The 16523-nt window shown below is 44.0% G+C and overlaps 1 protein-coding gene across 5 annotated transcripts in view; it reads right to left on the bottom strand.

Moving 5' to 3' along the window:
- The window catches only part of ANKS1B (ankyrin repeat and sterile alpha motif domain containing 1B), an 806451-nt gene that overhangs the window by 102374 nt on the left and 687554 nt on the right, over positions 1 to 16523 (bottom strand). The gene's annotated exons all lie outside the window — the stretch shown is intronic.

The raw sequence follows: 16523 nt of genomic DNA on the forward strand, positions 1-16523 counted from the left end.
CAGCTCTTAGGTCCTTGACTTATCTGTGACTGGGAGGCCCTCTTCATAAACACAAGCTTTTTCAGATACTTTCAGGGATACAAGCAATTGCAGTCAGTCATGCCCTGCATAATAACGTGGGTTCTTTTTTAAGGCTCAGTAAGTGGGCTTCACCTCCTCATCCTGTTAGTAAATGTTTGTGAACCACAATAACAAGTGCTAAAGAGGTTCTGCCCTCTCTCACCTGGGCAGGACAGAGCCGCAGGGTTTCCCTGCCGCTCCGCGGGACCCCAGCCTCTGTGACCCCTGCTGCAGGCAGGCTCTCCACAGGCATCGCAGGGGAGACGGGAGCTATGCACATCAAAGTCCTGATGTTCACAGAGGCTATGAAACTGGATGGCCCTGAATATGAGCCACGGGAGGCATTTCTATGCCCTGTATCTGGTTAGGTGGGGACCCTGATTAGTCCGACTATGGCAACACATTTTAATTCCTCGATGGGATGCATGGAAACTGTTAACCTCTTTTCTTTTTTTTTTTAAAGATTTTATTTATTTATTTATCTTTAGAGGGGAAGGAGAGAGGGAGAGAAACATCAATGTATGGTTGCCTTTTGTGCATCCCCTGCTGGTAGTTAGCCTGCAAGGAACCTGCCTGCAACCCAGGCATGTGCCCTGACTGGGAATCGAACTGCGATCCTCTGGTTCGCAGGCCCACGCTCAATCCACTGAGCTACGCCAGCCAGGGCCTGTTAACCTCTTTTCTAAAGGAGGGACCGAATAAAGTGTGCTGTTGTGCAGGTTCACGTGTTGGGGGGGGGGGAGTGAAAGAAGGCATTCTTATATATAAATAAAATGTGTTACTCTTCACATCAGACTAAAAGTAAAGAGATGGAACAAGATATTAAATGAAAATGGATATGGAAAAAACTGGGACAGCAATACTTATATCTAACAAAATAGCCTTTAAAACAAAGGCTATAGTAAGAGACAAAAAGGATATTACATAATGATAAAGGGATCAATCCAGCAAGAGGATATAACATTGTAAACATTTATGCACCCAACACAGGAGCACCTAAATATATAAAGCAAACTTGGGGAATATAAAGGGAGAGATCAACAGTAACAGTCATCACAGAGGATTTTAACAGCCCATTGACAGCAATGGATAGATCTTCCAGACAGAAGATTGACAAGGAAACAGCAGCCTCAAAAGAGACATTAGATCACATGGATTTAATTGATATCTTTAGAGCATTTCACAATGAAGCAGCAGAACATACATACTTTTCAAGGGCACATGGAACATTTTCTAGGATAGACCACATGTTAGAATGCAAAACAAGTCTCAATAAATTTAAGAAGACTGAAATCATGTCAAGCATATTCTCTGAACAAAATGCTATGATCTAGAAGTCAACTACAAGAAAAAATCTGAAAAACAAAGACATGGAGACTAAATAACATGTTATTAAACAATGAATGCATTAACAATGAGATGAAGGAAGAAATCTAAAGATACCTTGAAGCAAATGTAAAGGAGAACAGAACCCAAAATCCATAGGACACTGGGAAAGCAATCCTAGGAGGGAAATTCCTAGCATTACTGGCCTATCTCAAAAAAAACAAAAACACAAAAAAACAAGGAAAAGCTCAAATACTCAATCTAACTTCACACTTAAAGGAGCTAGAAAAAGAACAACAAACAAAACCCAAAGTGATTAGAAGGAAAGAAATAATAAAGATTAGAGGAGAAATAAAATAGTCTAAAAGTAATACAAAGTATCAATTAAACCAAGAGGTGCTTCTTTGAAAAGATAAACAAGATTGACAAATCTTTAACCAGATTCATCAAGGGAAAAAGAGACAGTACCTGAATAAAAAAAAAAATCAGAAATGAAGAGGGGAAGTAACAACTGACATCATGGAAACACAAACGATTGCAAGCAAATGTTATGAACAACTATACACCTATACATTGGACAATTGGGAAGAAATGAATAAATTCCTAGAAATAGACAATCTCCTGAAACTGAACCAGGAAGAATTAGAAAATCTGAATAGACTGATCATAACTAATGAAATAGAGGCAGTAATCAAAAAAACTCCCAACAAAAGTCCCGGACCAGACGGCTTCAGAGGTGAACTTTACCAAACATTCAAAGAACTAACACCTATCCTTCCCAAACAACTGCAAAAAATTCAAGAGGGAAGACTCCTAAGCTCATTTTACAAGACCAGCATTATCCTAATTCTAAAACCAGATAAAGGCAATACAAAGAAAGAACATTATAGGCTAGTGTCCTGATGTACACAGATGCTAAACTTCTCAACGAAATATTAGCCAACTGCATCCCGCAATACATTAAGATCACACACCATGAACAAGAATACATTCGAAATAGATTTAAGACTTAAATGAAAGTCACAAAACTGTAAAAATCCCAAGAGAAAACAGACAGTAAAATTTTGGGCATTTCTCATACCAATCTTTTTTTTTGCTATATCTTATCAGACAAGGGAAGCAAAATAAAAAAAAATAAACAAATTGGACTACATCAAACTAAAAATTTTTGCATAGGCAAGAAAACCGTCAACAAAATGAAAAGACAACTCACTAAAGGGGAAAACCAATTTGCCAATGATACATTTGATAAGAGGTTAATTTCCAAAATTTATAAAGAACTTATACAACTCAATACCAACCCCCCCAACAATACAATTAAAAATAGGCAAAGAATCTGAATAAACACTTTTCCAAAAAGGACATACAGATGGCCAATGGACTTACGAAAGATGCTCAATGTCACTCATCATCAGGGAAACGCAAGTTAACACCACAATGACATAGCGCCTCACACCAGTCAGAATGGCCATCACCAAGAAATCAACAAACAACAAGTATCGGTGAGGACGTGGAGAAAAGGGAACCCTCATGCACTGTTGGTGGGAATGCAGACTGGTGCAGCCACTGTGGAAAGCAGTTTGGAGTTTCCTCAAATAATTAAAATGGAACTGCCTATGACCCAGCAATTCCACTTCTGGGATTGTACCTGAGGAAACTTGAAACACTAATTCAAAAGACTGTAAGAATCCCCACATTAATTGCAGCATTATTTAAAACAGCCAAGATGTAGAAACAGCCATGTTTCCATCAGTGTATGAATGGATAAGTAAATTTACTCAATGGAATACTACTCAGCCATAAAAAGAAGGGAATCTTACCCTTCGTGACAGCATGAATGGCCCTCGAGAGTATTAAGCTATGTGATTAAGGCAGTCAAAGAAGTAAAAGTACCATATGATTTCACGCATATGTGGAATCTAATGAATGAAATAAACAAAATAGAAACAGACTCACAGATACAGAAAACAGACTGACAGCTGTCAGACAGGATGGGGGTTGGGAGTCTGGGGCCCCCAGCTGGGAAAAGCGTTACTGGGAAAAAAATCACTTTACTGGAAAAAACATAAAGTGATTAAGTAAAAAAAATACCCTCCTAGACTCAGACAACAGTAAGGTGATTACAACAGAGAAAGGGAGGTGGGGAGAGGTAGAAGAGGGTAAGGGGTGATAAATGGTGAGGGAAGGAGACTTCACTTTGAATGGTGAACATACAATATACAGATGATGTATTATAGAATTGTACACTTGAGACCCACATAATTTCATTAACCAATGTCCCCCCAATATGGTAATATCTGAATAAATTCACTAGAGAGTCCTTTTTTTTGAGGATCTCTTCTAACACGTTCATCCTGCAAAAAAATTCTGAAAAAAGATTTGTCTCTGCATATGCACCGCCCATGCCCTTCCACCTCCAGACAGCTAGATCCCCAGGTGGTGCCCAGATATTCGGTCAGACATTAGCCAGGATGTTTCCGGGAGGGTGTTTTCGGATGACATCAACATATACATTGGTGGACTTTGGGCAAAGCAGACTGCCCTCTGCAATGTGGGTGGGCCTCAGGCAATCAACCGAAGACCTGACTGGAAGAAAGACTGACCTCCTCCAAACGAGAGGGCAGCCTGCCTGCCGAGGGCCTTTGGCACTGGACTGCAGCACTGCCTCTTCCCTGAGTCGTCAGCCTGATGCCCTTCTTCTGGAGAAAAGTCCTGCCATCAGCCACTTGAGATTCGTGACAGCTACCTGTGGCTGGTCCCTCTGACCACTCACGACACTTTCCACGGCATTTAGTCAGCCCCTGTGCTCTGCACCAAACTTTCGGCTCTTCCTCGGGTCCTCCATTTTTATCTTGAGACCACGTGGTGAAATGTTTCAAGCAGAACTTGTTATCTTCCCCATTTCCTGGTCTTCTTCTTTTGCCCCCATTTTGATGAACACTCTACCTACCCTCCCCATTCCTCTGCCCAGGCCAGAAGAAGACTGGGTATTCCCCATGCCCCTCCTTTCATATTCAGCCCCAACATTCACCCACTCATGCATTCAACCAATTGCTGAGTGGCTACTATGTACCTGGCATTGATCTAGAACTTGGGATACATGAGTGGACAAACAAAATAAAACCAAACCAAAACACTCCTGCCCTCAGAAATATTCTGTTCTAGCAGGGGATAAAGATCATAAACAATGAACATAAAAGTAATTGAATTTACAGAGGCTATTCGCCAGTGAATAAATGACAAGGTAAATGGGGTGACAAGAATTCAGTTCTGCGGGGGGAGGTGGGGTACAGTTTGGAATGAGGAGTAGGCCTCAATGACAAGATGGCATTGGGGACAACATTTGAGAAGCTTAGGAGAGAACCACACAGGTATCTGGGTGCAAGTCACTTCAGGCTGAGAGAACAGCTGGTAGGAAGGCCCATGGCAGGAAGGTCACCGGCACATTTGAAGGGCAGCGAAGAGGCCAGTGTGGCTCGAGCAGAGTCACCATGCTCCCCCACTTACGGCACTTAGACGAACACCAATCTGTCCATGTCACAGCCACCTCAGTCCAGGCCCTGTCTGTTCTCACCTACATTTCTAGGTGGTTTTCTTAGGTTCAGTCTTCTCCCACGTCCATCTATTTTCCTACACTGCAGCCAGAATGAACTTTCAGAAATGCAGTCACCACCTGCTCAGAATTCTTTCATGGCTCCCCATTGCCCAGGAGCTAATGTGCACAGTCCTGAAGCAGGGCTGAAGGACCCCCTCCCACCTGGCTCCAGCCCAGGGCCCCAGTGCCACCTCTTGCCATGTCACCCCATTCTCGACATTCATACACATGCCCCCCCATGACATGCTCAGAACACACCATGTTGTCTCTGGCCCCCATGTCTTTGTGGGTCCTCTTCCCCAAACACCTCCCCCCAGCCTCCATCACCATGTTTGCAACCTTCCTCACGCTAAGAAGTATGGCCTTCTCAGCTCAGTTTCACCTCCTCTTCCTCTTAAAACGTCACTTCTCACAGAAGTTTCTCTGGGCCTTTCTTTCTCCGGTCTCCCTTCACTGTGCTTCCATACAAGCTGTGGCATAGCTCCACAGAATTTTTTTCTCTTGGTCTCCCCACTAGGCTTTAAGCAAGGGTGAGGATGATGCTTTTTTTAAAAAAAAAAAAGATTTTATTTATTTATTTTTAGAGAGGAGAAGGGAGGAAGAAAGAGAGGGAGAGAAACTTAAATGTGTGGTTGCCTCTCATGCGCCCCCTACTGGGGACCTGGCCTGCAACCCAAGCGTGTGCCCTGACTGGGAATTGAATCAGGACCCTTTGGTTCCTAGGCCGGCACTCAATCCACTGAGCCACACCAGCCTGGGCAGGTGATGCTTTTTTTTTTTTAATAGCCCAGCACCTAGCACCTGGCTTGACATGTAAGAAGTGCTACATAAATATCTGTTGAATTAATGAATAATCCCTACGTGGACAAGATAGGGAAAAATAAATGTATAACCTTCTCTAAAAAGGACTTTGTTCTAGCAGCAGACTCCGTCACTATGGGCTGGGGTGAGATTTCGGGTCCAGTGGATTCCGCTGCTCCCTCTTTAGAGCAATTACAACGAGCCTCATGTCCGACGGACCCCGCCGGCATCTCATCTCTTTAGTCCACACAGTGTGAGGCCATCTCCAAACAAACAACCTCTCTGGCTTCACAGACAAGAAGAAAGAAATCCATTTCCTGCACGTGACAACGAAAGGAAATCTAAAATGGCATAAAAATATAAAGGTCATACCATACAGACAGGAAGGGGCGGAATCAAAACGAAATTAACCAAATGCAATCAGCGACTAACGGGAGGGAAAAGGCAGCTGTCATCTTCCGTCCTTTCATAAACTTCTTAAAGCAAATTATTTCTTCCTGAACTTCAAGTCAGTTTTCTCTCCGGCTATTACTTCTTAATGCTTCTGCCGGTTGTGGGGGCTAAAGCATTCTCTCCATTCCCCGAGCGAGAAGCTGCCTCTGATTCCCACGGAGGGGCTGTACTCCTTACAGTCCACCCTTTCTCAGCACAGCACCTTCCCCCAACACCTCCAAATCTGACAGTCTTCTCCTTTGGTCTCCTACCAAACCACTGATTAAAACACACTCTGCATTGATTAATACACATGTTTCTGCAGCTCTGTGCTCTGAGTCTACAGGGGAAAGGGCCTGGGTTTGGATACAAAACACTGCAATTCAAGGCAGAGTGCATCCGGGGCCCGGGGAGGCTGGAGGACAGGTGCCAAGAGTGGCGTGTGCATGGAATGGGAGAACGGAACACGGGTGTTAGGTGCAGGCTGCTTGGAACATCTCAGGAGTGCTTGCCTCGTGGCCCAGACGAGGGATCCAGCTGTCTGGCGGTGGAGGAATCCAGGGATGCTGCACACTGCACATGTGTGTGCTCATGCTCCCACACTGCACATGGCACAGACACGGTTTCAAAACCTTCTGTGGGATGCTCACGTTAGGCAAGACGTCCTCAACAAGCAAACAGCAATCAAACAAACCCCTCTACTGGCTTAAATGAGTGCAGAGCATTCAGATATTAACCTTTGGCTGTGGAGACAAGACGTCTCTTAAAGTCTCTCAAATACTGATGGCACAACTAATTGTGCCTAGGGAAAAAAATACCCAAACCATGAAAAACAGACCACCCTGACTGGGCTGTTTATCTTGGAAGGGGGAGGAGAACCCCAGTAAGTTGAGACCACCCAGAGTAGGTCTACAAGAAATGAGATGAGGAGGTGAGATAGCACGGGACCTGGCCCTGTAGGACACATGCCAAACAGTGGGGTGACTGTTACTGTCATTTGGGGTGATTATTATTGTAATTTATTACGGTTTACCAGTCTCCCACCAGCTGAGCCCTGGGGTGGAAAAGGCCTTTGCGCTTGAACAAAAGAAGGGCTGGGAGGAGTCCAGCCAGAGAACTAACCTTTGCTGCGTGTCTCAGGCACTGCTGGATGCTCAATGTGTTGTTTTCACTTGATCTTCTTTAAAATTTTTTAAAATTTATTGACTTTAGAGAGAGAGGAAGGGAGAGGGTGGGGGAGGGGAAGGAGAGGAGGAAGGAAAGGAGGGAAGGAGAAAGAAACATCGATTTTTGTCATTCTGCTTATTTATGCATTCATTGGTTGATTATTGTATGTGCCCTGACTGGGGATCAAACCTGAGACATTGGTGTATTAGGATGATGCTCTAACCAGCCGTGCTACATGGTCAGGGTCACTTCATCTTCTAAACAGCCCTTTCAGAGGCTGTCTGCCTATGTGTTCTGTAGAAGAAATTCACGAAAGCTCTCGAGCTGTCAAGTGTGTCCAAGGGCATAAGGAAGGCTGGTGGAGAGTGAAGCCATGGATGCATGTGCTGGACTCCCAAGTCGGTCTGGAGCTGCACGTGGTCAGAGTGGCTTGTTCTTTTGCAGAGCAAGCACCGCACCTTGCCTGTCTCCTGTGCCACATCCCCAAAGACACTCAGACTGTCAGTTCCAAGAGAACAGAAATTTTTATGTTTTTTCTTCATGGCTAATTATATCCGCAGTGCCTTCCACAGTGCTTGCTGCACGGTTGGCGCTCAACAAATGTTTACTGAGAAATGAGCAGACCCAGGGCCTGGAGAACAGCTGTCTGCCTCCAGCGCAGCCTTCCTTCATGTGACTGTGAGATCTTCCCTTACGATGGCCAGGAGTGAGCCTGAAGAGTCCTGGGGAGGAAGTTTTTACTGGAAAGTCAAGGACTCCCGACTCAGGGAAAGACTTGTGTGTTAACCGAGAGGACAAAAGAATTGGCAGGCCCTGGATGGAGTTACATCTTGAGATAGGTCTGAGGGTCAGTCTTTTCATGTTTAATTCCCAGTTTGGATGACAACTAAAATAACTAAAGTGCCAGAACTCCAGAGGTTCCCAGAATTGTGGCAACCACCTATAATGGGTTTAACAACCAACAATCGAATTCCAGTTTTGCAATATTCTATTTCGAGGTACAACAGCACAGGATAGCATGTGCAGGTGCATATGTACACACACACACACACACACACACACACACACACACAGAGATTTGCCAGCCTCCGTCTTCTGTGGGAAATTCAAGGTTAAAACAAATAGAAACCATTTTCACTTTCCTAATAATGCAGTTCCTCAGTCACTCACCGCTACTTAACTGCATTGAGTCTAACTGCTTTCTGCAAAAACAGTGTCCGCTTCATACAAAGGAAATGCAATGAAATAGGCAAAAACATGCCCCGAAAACCAGGAAGTAGTCTTGTCAGCAGCGGGGCTGTGCCTCCTGTTTTCACTCTGAGTGGGAGAGGTGAGCACCCTGAGCCCCAGCCCTGGCTCAGCAACCTGTGCTCTTGAGGGAGTTTAGGTGCGCCTGTGACTCAGTTTCTTTATCTGTAGCAGAAGGGTGATAATGTACCCAGCTTCCAGAGCTGTTAGGAAGATTCGATGAGATCATGCACCTAAAACACTCATAAGAGGCCTGGCACATGAGAAATGCATAAAAAAAAGAAATAAGCTGTGGTTATTACTTTGCTTTCGGGATCAGGGTACAAATGTCGGCTCTGGACAATTACAAGCTTCCTGAGTGGTAAAAGGAATTGTCGGCAGCTGTCCTCACTAACTAGCTAGTGTGAGGGGTGGGCAGAAAAGAGGGGCCCTCAACCCGAAAACGTGGTTGTCGGGAAGTCACTTTGCCAGACAGAGAGGAACCAAATACAAGAGCTTTGGGGGGTAGGTGTTTCCTTTTCCTCCCTCCTTCCCTTCCACCTTTTCTTCCTTATTTCCTTCCATTTTTTTCCTATTTAAATAAGCCACAAAATTCAGGACTGCCTGGGAGGAGACGTCAGGGCAGCTGGGAGTCCAGCTGTGAGATGATGAGGGAAGAGGGCTAGGCCCCTGCTATTCCACCCCATCCACTCCATTCTTCCCCAGTTAGTGGCAGCAAGGGGGTGATCCCCTCGCTGGGTCCCGGTTCCCTCTACTGCACAAACGCAAACACTGGCTGTGAGGGGCCAACAGCCTCCTTCCTGCCTGCGCACCAGAAGGCGGGCCAGGACCACAACGCCCCGCCTCCGCGGGGCCTGGTCAGTGCTGCTGCGCCAGGCTCCTTTGACATGACAACGCAGGAACGGTTGGTCCCTTAGGGGAAGATTTTACAAGAGGAGACTTAATTCTGTCTTCCTGCGGGTCACTCCTGTGATCATTCAGACTTGGGACAGGGGCAGGCAAGGTGTCGCCGTTTCATTTCTTCCTTTCTCAACTACCAAAATTCCCTCTCACCTCTTTGAACTGGACGCAGGTCTTTTCCTTTCTAAAAATCTGCCTCAAAGACATCTTTTTCATTTTACCTTGAGAATGAACTTTAATGGTCTAGTTTTTTTAAAAAAAACATTTCTTCATGTACTAGCAGTGAATCTGTGAGGTTTCTTATATCCTACACCTCTTGAACTTGAAATTTTTTCCTAAATCATTTCCCTCTGGGCAAGGCATTGTTACTTTCTGCCCGTATAAATACTGTCATCTACAATTTTCTCTCTTCTACCACCAAGTATGATTTATATTTAAAACATATGTTCTGATACTTAAAAATCTAAGCATTGCCTCACGTGTTAATTAAGGAACCTATGCTGAAAATGCAGAAGAATATAAAATATTAAATAAACCCCATGTCAATATAATCATCTGCACTTGACCAAGGAGGAGCCAGAAGCTCAGAGAAATGAATGCCCCTCGCCCGTCAGGGAGAGAGCAGCCCCGTCGACATCAGCACCGACATCTTCTGATCACAACTCCCCCAGGGACCACAGAAAGATACACTTGGAAAATTATGCATGTCAGGTGTTTCAGACATTGCAAACTCTTTCGTATTCAACAAAATGTACATATATACATATATATATTAATATAAAGGAGGTCCAAGAAACAGGTATCTTTTCTGGAGGAGTATTTTTTAAAACTAAATTCCTATCTACACTGAAATTCTATACAATGATCCATCTCAATCCAGATAAATTAATTTAGCTCCACAGTGGGAACAAATACTGGAAATGAAGCAATTGAAAGCCTAACCATGTTATCCATGCAAATGAACGCGGTGCGACTTCTGCCGCAGGATTGAAAGGGTTCATACACTGTCACGCGTCCTGGGTCTTTAGGGATGAGGATCAGTATTTAATGAGGTAGGCTTCCATAATATTTTAATTCTAAACAGAATTACATGGGAAATCTAGGGCATTTATAGTAACATTTAGTATAAATTTAAAACATTTAAATAGCTTTGCTCAGCAAATATAGCTCATTATATCCTTTTAGCGAAGTCAAGTGATTCTGAAGGCTGGATATGCCAATAGTTCCAACACCACCAAAGACTGCACACTGGTATAGGTTGAATTGTGTGCCTGCCCCTCCCCCAGCAATTCCTGTGTTGTGCCCTATAACGCTCAGTACCTCTGAATGTAATTCTGTTTGAAGACAGGGGTTTGAAAGAGGTAACTGAGTTAAAATGGTCCTAATTGGGTGGAACCTAATCCAATATGACTGATGTTCTCTTATAAGAAGACGTTAGGACACAAACATCACAGAGGGATGAACTTGTTATGACACAGTGACAAAGTGGCCACCCACAAACCAAGGACAGAGCCTCAGAAGAAAGCAAACATTCTGACACTTTGATCTGGACTCTCCAGAACCGTGAGAAAACACGTTTCTGTTGTTTAAGCCACCCGTCTGTGGTACTCGCTGGTTGCAGCTCTAATACTTATTTTCTCACTCCAGCCTCTGGTCTTGTGTTTCCATAGGCTTTTGGTTTCTTCTTTCTGCCAACAATACAAAGACGGGCAGATCTGGAAGGAGGAATCCGGACAAGGTGAGAACACCCATCTTGTAAGACTACAGGAAACCCCATTTCCCCCTTGTCCACCTAGAAAACCCATCCTGACTCCCTAGACTTACAGTGGATTCTTCTTCAGAGCCTTCCCCTCCTGGGATGGAGCCGCTGCTACACCTTGTACCCCCATCACAGCATCCCTCACACTGGTTAGAATTGTTTCCATTGCTGATGCCTTTCCCCTCTTGTGAGTGCGTGGAAGGGAGGGACTTCTCTCTGTACCCCAGAACTGACACCTCAAGGTACTCATTAAATGTTGGTTTAATACATGCATAAATGATAGAAAAAGATTTCCACTGCTCTTGGTGTAAGCCTGGAATAAATTAAGTCGCAACACAATAGTATAGCTGAATTTGTTTGTAGAGAAAAGTATTGGGTGATATGAAGTTAAAAATGTAATAGAATCTACAGGAAGAAAGTACCTATTGATGAGTTTAACGAAAAGTACAGTTGACCCTTGAACAATGTGGAATTAGGGGCACTGACCACCTGTGCAGTTGAAAACCCGGGTATAACATAACGTAAGTCGCCCACACCTCCCCAATACCCAAATTCCCAGCTGCCAGTTGATCCTAGAACAATGCTGATTTGAACTGAATGGGCCAAGTGAACTGTGGTCAATTGAAAAAAAAATTGAGTGTGAGTGGATCTATGCAGTTCAAGCCCATGTTGTTCAAGGGTCAGCTGTAACTGAGGATGAGATCATGACAAAGGTAGAAGCAGAGACCTTGGGACAGGACACTGTAATGTAATAGTACTGTATCCAGTGAGAAAAGGAATCAGTGGAGGCAGTTGTTCTGAACTGAACCCTCATCATGAAGTTCAAGGAGCAAAGGCTCAAAGAACACTCCAGGTGCAGGTGGAAAAGATGGTCACAATCCTGGAGGCAACAATAATTTTACTCTCTAATAAGTGGAATCATGAGAGAATACTGAACAAGCAGATAAAAGTGAACTGTGTGTGAATTATCTTCTAAAGGGCAGCAAAGGCAGATGAGCTCATGTTAATGGATCATGGAAGGGGGAGGTGATCTATCATGACACCCAGGGGTGGAGCAGAGGCCTGCTGGCTGGTGAGAAGGAGACGGGGTCAGTAGGGATGATTTGGGAATGGTGTGCGCACAGAGCCCTGGGGAACAGGCGGCAGGGAGATCACCTTCTGCTGGCCTCTCCTGCCTGCCACCACCATCCTCTATAAACAAAGAATCTGCTCAGTGTCAGACACGTAGAATCAAGAAATCCAAGAACTTAGCCACGGCAAAATGAGGCAGAAGGAAAAGTGAGTGAGTCCTGATTTTTCAAACAATAAAAGTGACCCTAGAAACCATTTGGCAAGGTTGCAGTATTGTGAATAATAAAAAAAATCTGTTAACGTCTAGATGAAATAAACCCCAAAGTAATAAGAAGCTGAGCTTTATGAAGGAAACACATTCTTTTAAAAAAGGCATGCTAAATTTGATTGCCTTTTCTGATAGAATTACAAGATTACTAGTTTAAGAGAATGGAGCAGATGTGATATATCTGAGTTTTATTAGAGCATTTGGAAGAACATCTTGTGCAATTTCCTTGGCAAAACTAAGTGACTTTGGCTTGAACGTGGACTCAGGGGATCATAAATGACGGGTAACAAAACTTTACAATCAATCTCATGGGGAAGAAGGTGTTTAGGGGTGACACAGGCTCCCACTGCTGAGGGTACACAGGGTACTCTTTTTAATGATCTGTGAAAACAGAAGGATGAGAGTGGTAGACCAGAAACATAGAGATTTATGAAACAAAGGAAATAGAAACTTGGTTAAAATCATCTGAATATAGAAAAACGAAAGAAAGCTCACAAAGATATTTAGAGAAGTAAATGTACTTGGAAAAATATTTGCAAAAATTCACACATAAAAGGAGAGAGAAACTAGACATTAATAACAGTGAAAAGAGTATAGGAGCTCTCTTTGCTGTACACTTGAACTGTAATACAGATAGAAATCAGGGACTTTAATGACTTATACCATGCTATAATGAAAGCACATTTTGTATCTTGCCCCAAAGTAAAATTTTTAGGTGCAAAAGAGCTGATTTTCTACTCATCTTTGGATTTTATCATTATCAATTTTATCCCTCGAGTTTCACAATATGACTATTAAAACAGATTAAATGAACTATTCTGGGGCAGGGACAACTCGTCCCGTCTTTCTCTGAGATGCTGTCTTGCTTTTGATCTGATCCTCGGTGAGGCCCAGCTGGGTGGAGGCTATTTCTGGAAAAACGAGCCTTCTCCAGGGCGGTCATGACCAATTCTGAAAGGCTCCTGAGCAACCCCGCGAAGGTTTGCTGCTGCCACTGCTGCTGCTTTCAGAAATCTCGCTTCAAAGTTAAAAAAAAAATCTCTTAAACAAATGCTCCCCAGCAGGTTTTGAAAAAGTAACGATTATGTCCTGGACTTACCCACTCTCAACTCCCTGCATTTGTTGAGCTAAGGGAGAAGCTCTGAAGCCTTGTGCCTGGGTTCTATCCCTGGCTCGACTGCCCGGGGGCTTGGTGACCTTGGGCAAGCGACTCACCATTGTGGTGCCTTGGTTTCCTCATCTAAAAGGGGGCTAATGTTAGTGCCTACTTCACAGGGTTAAATGATTCCATGAATGAACACCAGGTAAAGCACACAGTGAGGCCTCTATAGATGTGAACTATTCCCCAACAGACTCCCTGTGAACACCTAACACATTTAAAAGATGCTTCGGAGAAAAGCTATATTCAGCTCTAGGGGCTCGGCAATGACAATTGGCTGAAAATCAGAAAATGAATGCCATTTTGTTAGGACGACATAATCTGATGACTTATCTGCGCAGCACACAATACAGCCTCGAGAGAAGAAACAGGTTGTGGATTCTAATCCTGCTCCGCCACAGGGGCTTCTGCACTCGATGGATCTGCAGCTACCCAACGAGGACATTGCCATTGTCTAACCTTAACCTTCCTCAGAGGTTAAAAAAAAAAACAATATAAAAGAGAAAAAAAACAACATAAAAGAGGTGGAAACATGCAGTGCTATATAAAGCTTAGGAAAAAAGTTATGTTTTTTCACAAAAATGTAAAAATGAACCGAGGAGGATGCACATTAAGGGTAGGTGAGAGGAGCATGGCCCTCAAAGGCACCCCGAAGTGCAATTCCTATCACAAGAGTGGCACCCATTGAAAACCTGTACCATCTGTGGACTCTGAGTCTTCTTTCTTCAGCCTTGACCTCACCCTCTTATCTACCTTTCCATGAACTGATCCCCAACCTCTCTCTGGCAATTTTGCTTCCTCGCCTTTCCTCTCGACCCTTTGTCTCTCCGTTCCACAGATGCTAACTGTGGAATATAGCTCTCATTATTTCCTACCAGAATCACTTTCAGAGCTCAGTAGGAAACAGAGGCTGTTTCCCTGTCTCCAGCTTATTCCTCTGGAATCCACCTCTTTGCTCTCAGGACAATCTTTCTGCAAAGCTGACCATGTTTATTCTCTCTGTTTAGACTTCCTGGTGTGCGCCCCTTGAAGGCTCCGGTTTTTCCTGATCTCTCCAGTGCCTTCTCTAATCCCCCTCTCCTCTCCTCCTTCCACAAGTTGGCCGGAGGAGCTTCCAGTTCTCAACAGCTCTTTTGTCTGCTTCTCTCGCACTTGGATGTTCCTGTCCACCTGTTTGCCTCCTCTTTTGAGAGATGTAGATGTCATCTCCTGCAGGAAGCCTTTCTGGTCCCTTTCCCCTCCTTTTTGCTCCTTCAGTTCCTTTACTATGGCATTTATTGCACTCTATTGGATTTGTTTACACATCTGCGAATGGTGGAAGGCAGGACCTGTCTATAGGCCAACAGGTATATGCCAAATGAGTGGACCTAGACCATCAACACACTCAAGGACTGTATCCAGTATCAGTGAAAGTCTGGGCTTGTAATCACTGGTTTTGTGAGCAGTGCACAGGAGATAGAAATGGCCCACAAAAAGACTACAGTGAAGACACAACCTAAACATTGGTATAACAAGCCAGGGGATAACTGGAGTAGGCAATCTGTTGGCTGGTGGCCCTTACATTCAGCCTTCTTCAGTTCATCTGGCTTATTGAGATCAAGCCCTACCAGAAACTATAACAAAAATTGAAGGAGAGGCTGATTATCTTTAAATATAAACAACACAGCAACGGAATGGACAGAAAGATTTAGAGATGGGGCACATCACTGGAAATTCTGCCCAAGAAGAGCTAAGGTGCTACGTTATCCTTACCATCCAAAACTTCTAATGAGTCAGGAAATCAATCCAAATATTTTGCTGTCCGTATTACCAGGTTGGCCTTCCACAATGGATAATACTGACCAATGGAATGCCCCAACGTGGCCTTTCCCTCCTGCAAATCTACCCACACTACGGCTCTGCATAAGACCCCTTCAATGCCTTCCCATCGCTGGAAGGCTGAAGTCTAACAGCTTCATTCCTCTCCTGCTCTTCCTCATCCCCCCCCCACACACACACCATATTACCAGTGATTCCTGGTGCACCCCTGCACCTTTGCTCATGCTGTTTTTCTACCTAAGGAGCCCCTCCCCTCATCTCCTTCTCAGGCTTTCCTGGTAAACTCCTGATCATCCCTGCACAGTCATCCAAACTGTCACTTCCTCAGAGACGCCTTCCATGGCCTCTATGGGTAGAGCTGAGCATGCGCCTTCGTGGTGCTTCGAGTGCACCTTGTAATCTACCAATGTTACTGAATAGAATGTTCACATATCGGGGGGTGGGGGGTGTCTAACTTGCGGCCCAACACAAAATCACAAATCTACTTAAAACATTGAGATTTTCTTTGTGATTACGTGTTGCAATGTACTTAATGCATGGCCCAAGACAACCCTTTTTCTTCTAGTGGGGGCCAGAGATGCCAAAAGGTTGGACACCCCTCCCTGATAGTTCTTCCCCCACATGGCAGACCTTACGTATCTATCTTTATATTCTGGGATTTTAGCATAATGCCCCACCGAGATTAAGAACTGAATCAATTATATATTTAATTGAACTTGTTTAATTCACGTGGAAAAGGACACTTATTTAGAGCCTGAACAGTGGTTAATCTTTTGTTTCATTTGACAATAGGGCACATCATTAGAATGAACAGCAATGATTGTGAATTTGCAAAAAGATCTTCACAGTCAGAAACTATAAGGATACCAGACTCTTCAGTTAAATACCTTGAAGACAAGAGCACAGAAACAGAAAATAA

The sequence above is a fragment of the Sturnira hondurensis genome, unplaced genomic scaffold, assembly GCF_014824575.4.
Source record: "Sturnira hondurensis isolate 20B ecotype Veracruz unplaced genomic scaffold, ASM1482457v3 Scaffold0017436, whole genome shotgun sequence".
Classification (NCBI taxonomy): Eukaryota; Metazoa; Chordata; class Mammalia; order Chiroptera; family Phyllostomidae; genus Sturnira; species Sturnira hondurensis.